Consider the following 5357-nt stretch of genomic DNA (forward strand, 5'->3'; position numbering starts at 1 on the left):
ATATATTCTTAATGTAATAGTATCATTCTTTTCAGCAACCTTTTCAACAAAATATGACTTATTTCAGTGTTTGTGCATTTCCATAAAGTTGGCGTAGGATTATGATTTTATTAAGTGATGTACCCTTGTTCCTTGATTATTTTTTTTATTTCTTGTACATTGAAAAATATTCTAGTTTCTTGCTCCTGGAAATACTTGGATCTTTTAAATCCCTTCATAGTGCCATATGAATTAAACTGCCCACACTATCATTTTGATGGGTAGCACTCACTGTGATTCTTGCCCTAGTTTGGAGATTTGAGACAGTCTGACTCTTTTGGGTTTTATATCCTGTCATCCAAATACTAGGCTACTTAGATTGGCAATAACACTTTTTAATTATGCCTGTCTTATAAAGAATATGTAGTATGAGAGTGCAGTAATCCAAGCTCTTATTTCACTGGTATGTCCTTTATTTCTATGGAAGAGTCTTACGTCTGTCTCCTAAAACAATTCAGGCAGTTGTTGCCAGTACACACTTGTTAGCATTTCCAGATCCCTGAATCTTTTAATAATTTCTTCCATCATTTATTTCAGAAACTAACTTTATACCTAACTTGGGACATGATAGTCTGAAAAATTTCAAAAATTATCCTTGTAGTGCATGAGTACCATTTCTTAAGATCTAGCAGACTAGAAGCTGTACCTTGGTATAGTGCCTATATCAATGACCTATTCCTTACTCACCTAGGTGTTTTGCTACTTAGATGTAGTAAACCTTGGATGCTGGCCGCAGAGCCTCCAGGCTACTGCCTGTATGAACTGCCATGGCTCTGCAGCTCCAAAGGCTAGCAGAGTTTTCCTAAGTAAGCTGAGACTTCCCTCACTAGGTTATCTTGTGACTTAATGTAACATATTACCTTGAAATCAGTAGTAGACTCTGAAGTAAATTCTCAAGGGGGCTCTATCTTTTCTTGCTAGGCAGAAGAGACTTATTTATCTTCAAACAATGGGACCACTATCATTTAAGAGAGAAGCATATTCAACTTCTGCAGCCCAACTTTAGGGATGTGTAGGGATTTGAGATTTATGAGTTTATTTCCCAGATATAACCATCCCAATTCAAAGTGTCGCATTACTCCTGGATTTATGGATTTAATTACCATGTATGCTGTCCCAATCTTTGGGTCTCAATTCTCCCTTGTAATCAAGACTACTTGACAGAGAAGACTTGATATTTTGGGAAATAAATCTCTGTGGCTGTTTGCTGCAGCTATACCTGAGCGTCACACCTGTTCCATGGTCATTGTTTTCTATCCTTTGGTTACAAAGTGAATGACCTTTGTTTCAAGACTGGTGAGTAACTGGCCTCAGCAATCCATTGTCTGTTTTTATTAAATTGATCAATGCTAGATGTGAATCCATGCTGTCTTCCTTGTTCCTATAATAGCTGTGTTCTTGTATTCCTAAACCACCAGAGACATTAACCTTACTGTACATCTGCTTTCAGAATAATCCCACCCATTCCAGCACTAGCCAAAGTCAACCAGAGCCACAGCAAAGTCATGACAGGGACATCAATTCTCTGCCACCTGGTATATGATCCACTGCCAAAGTCATATTTTATGGTCTTTTCTTTCTTTTTTATGGGGGGAAGGGGGATTTTCTAAAGAATCTTTTATTTATGTATATATTTGGTACACAGTTTCGCTGCACAGCTTAGACATGTAGTGATTCTCCTATCTCAGTGTCCCCAGGGCTGGAATTACAGGCATGTGCCCCCACATCCAGTTTCTGTGGCCAGCATGGTGGACCTGGGTTTTGGGGCCAGCATGGTATGTGGTACCAGCGATTGAACACGGGTCCTTGCACTTGCCAAGCAGGCACTTAGACTGCTGAGCTATCTCCCTAGCCCTTTAAAGTCTCTTTCTTTCTTTCTTTCTTTCTTTCTTTCTTTCTTTCTTTCTTTCTTTCTTTTGTTCGTTCGTTCGTTCTTTTTTGTTGTTTTGTTTTTTTGTATTTAGTACAGAGTCTAAGGGTCTCACTACACAATTCAGACTCATAGTCATTCTCCTGTTTGCAGCCTCCCAAGTTTTGGGATTACAGGCGCACGCCACCATGCCCAGTGTCAATTGCCATCTCAGTGTGTCCTGGGGGTGTGACTGCAATTGTACCTTGGCCCCTGCATCTGCCTAAACAGGCATTTTTATCCACTGATCTATCTAGCCAGCCCAAATGTGTTTTTATTTGTTTATTTCTTTTGTGCTTTAGGGAAAAGTCTACAGGCAAGCACTTATTCCACTGAGCTATCTCTCCAGCCCGAGGGGAAGGTCTACAGAGTGTTCAGGGTCTTACTACTAGATCGAACTCTCAGTGTTCCACCTATTTACGCCTCCCAAGAGCTGGGATTACAGGCGCGCGCCACCCGACCCAGTCTCAATTGCCGTCTCAGCATGGCCTGGGCCCTGCACCTGCTTGCAGGCACTTTAATGGCTGGCCCTCCTAAAGTGTTTCTTAAAACAATTTGTAACTCCAAGTGTCATAGACACATTGCCTGGAAAACAGAACGTGACACGTAGACTGGCACAGGTACACCACATTTGGGAATACTCTTAATAACAGCATTTATAGAAGAGTAAAGATACAAGAATACACCAAGATGGAGTTCTACAACAATCTAGTCCTCATAAACACCTCACATAAAGATGCAGGGAGCTGTGAGATTGGAGTGTATCCTGAAAGTACCCCTAAATGAGACAAGAACCAGACCTTTTCTGTGGAGCAATTTGTCTTTACATGGAGGAGCAGCTGCAAGAGAGTGGGTGTAAGCCTTGGTGAAGCGCTGTCTTTGCCCTACTGTTGCTTCTTTGGAGACACTCAGACAAGATCCTGAAGCTGGATAACAGGCACCTCCAGGAGGAATCTCAGCGGCAAACAGTGTACACCACTGATTTCCTGATGTGTATTTCCCTGCCTGTCAGGGAGTTTTATGCATAGTAGCAGAAAAGAAAAGAAAAGAGAGAACAACTTATTCTGGAATACTGATACTTATTCTCCATATGTTAATGCTAATAAAATACGGGAAAATGCTGAGAGAAGGTGTTATTCTACCTTAAGCTTTTGGATACTGAAAGCTGAAGTCTGAATTATGGTGACACATTTTCAACAAATAATTTTGCTTCTGGGTCACATTTTCTCCCTGTACCTGAAGTGCTATTGGTGACATACGTTGAGTAACTCTTATTAAAAGAACTTGAAATGAGAAGAAGTTTCATGTTTTATATGTTTTTCCATTTCAGAATATCATCATATATAATGAGTTATCTTGGTTATGGGACCTCAATTCAAGCACAAAATTTATTTATGTTTTATATACACAGACCTACCACCTGCTGCTAATTTTATTCAAGATTTTTTATATGGCATAATGTATTTTGGTATGTTCTTCTTCAGTTTTGAATCATGTTGCCACTCAAAATGTTCCAAAGTTTGAAGCACTTCAGATGACAGGTTTTCAGACTAAGTGTGCTCAAATGCTAACATTTTTCTTGAAGACATGGTGAATTTGCTCAGAGAGCCTAAAAATTTCTCCCTCAACATTTTCTGGTACAATTTAATAATTGTTTTTTTTTTTTTTTTTTTCTCTTGTAAACCTACTACAGGGCAGTTTCCTATTGGGCACATGAGTGACACACAGAGAAATACAGATTGTTGCTTTTGGTAAAGCAGTATTCGTATTTTTTGCTTTTGAAATATAAATTTTATGGGAAACATTCCTGGGAAGCCTCTCAGTCTAGGGACGTTGACTATGTGTTCCTTCATACAACCACTCAGAAGCATATGCTGGCATAGAATCAGAAAACAAAAGAAAAAGAAAACAACATAACAACCTAAATATGTACACATTTTCTGGTGCCAAATTGCTGTTTGGAAGGGTCCTCAGGACTTGAATCATCTAGAACATAACTGGAATTAACTATGAGAAGCAAAGCAAGTCGAGGGGTTCACGCCCCAAGTGGCATGGCCCGAGGTGGACCTCTACAACACGCGTGAGGCAGTGCAGCTGCGCTCCAAGCAGGTCACACCTGCTTACACAGCAATAATGAGAGCCTTTAAATGACTGCAGAGAAAGTAAAAGGCTATAGATTAAGGACCTAAGAAGATTTAACAATTTAATCCTAAGCGAAGAGCAAACAAGGCAATCTAGAAACATGATCACAAGAGGAATGGTAGGTTAATGACCTTGCACTTTCTAATTTAATGGAGCACACATACTTCTCAGCTGGAAGAAATAGTTTATAGGAAATAAGCACACATTCTAGAATATTGTGAGTAAATTATTGTAGCTCTAATTACAATTAAACTGCTATGTTTTAATATGATCTAGTAATTAAGCCACAAGTGGCTTGCTGCCTAGATTTGGCCTAAACAGGAACCAAATGAAAGTATTTAACTCAGTGAAAACATTTGTGAACGTATTCTCACTTGTGTTCTCTTTAGGGAAGATATGGATGGGAGTATTAATTGTACACAAATGAATAAAGTTATTAATTTTTGTTTTCCTTTCAGGATATGCATCAGCTCAGGAGCAAGGGAGACAATGGCGTGAAGAAGACCTTAAAAATAGTGTTAGGGGCTGGTGAGATGGCTCAGTGGTCTAAAGCACCTACTTGAAACAAGTTTGGCAAAGCACAGGGACCGCGGTTCAATCCCCCAGCACCACATGCCAGCCAGCCCCGCCCCCTGGTGGGCTGAGCTGGCCACACACACACACAATAAATAAATGTAATAAATATAAATATTTAAAAAAAATAGTGTTTTTGTGGGCCCTCTCTCTAAAAATTGTTCTCTTTTTTAAGGACTTTTTATCTTGAAGGGAATAAAAAACAATACATTGTGGGCCCCTTTGAAGTGGGTGGACTTAGAATTGGTTCTAAATGCAAAAGAAAGTAATGGAGTGGTGGCAGAAATGGGGTCCCGGCCTTTTCTTACGCCCAGCAGTGCCCCCTCTGCCAGCCTGTGCTCGCTGCCCTCCATGCTGCCATTGCTTCCCACTCTCTGGGTTTCACTTGTACTCAGATTCTTCACACTATGAAAGGATGATTCCAGTCCAGAATTACCTAACAACTAACCTTTCCTTCCTCCTTCCTTCGGTGTGCAAACCTCTGCCCGGGGGCTGCCCTCCTCCCGTGTGCTAGGAGCCTCCTAGCACGTCTGGGGTCCACAGCTCTCCTTGCCTTCTTCAGCCCTCCTGGGTCTGCCTGCACTGGGTTCTGGGCTCCAGATCCTGCCACCCACGTGCCCCCCAAGATGGGAGTGCACAAGACGTGCAATGCACATCAACTGCTTGAAGGAAAAGGGCCTTGTGGGCGAGGGAG

This window comes from Octodon degus, unplaced genomic scaffold (genome assembly GCF_000260255.1).
Source record: "Octodon degus isolate 3935 unplaced genomic scaffold, OctDeg1.0 scaffold00042, whole genome shotgun sequence".
Classification (NCBI taxonomy): Eukaryota; Metazoa; Chordata; class Mammalia; order Rodentia; family Octodontidae; genus Octodon; species Octodon degus.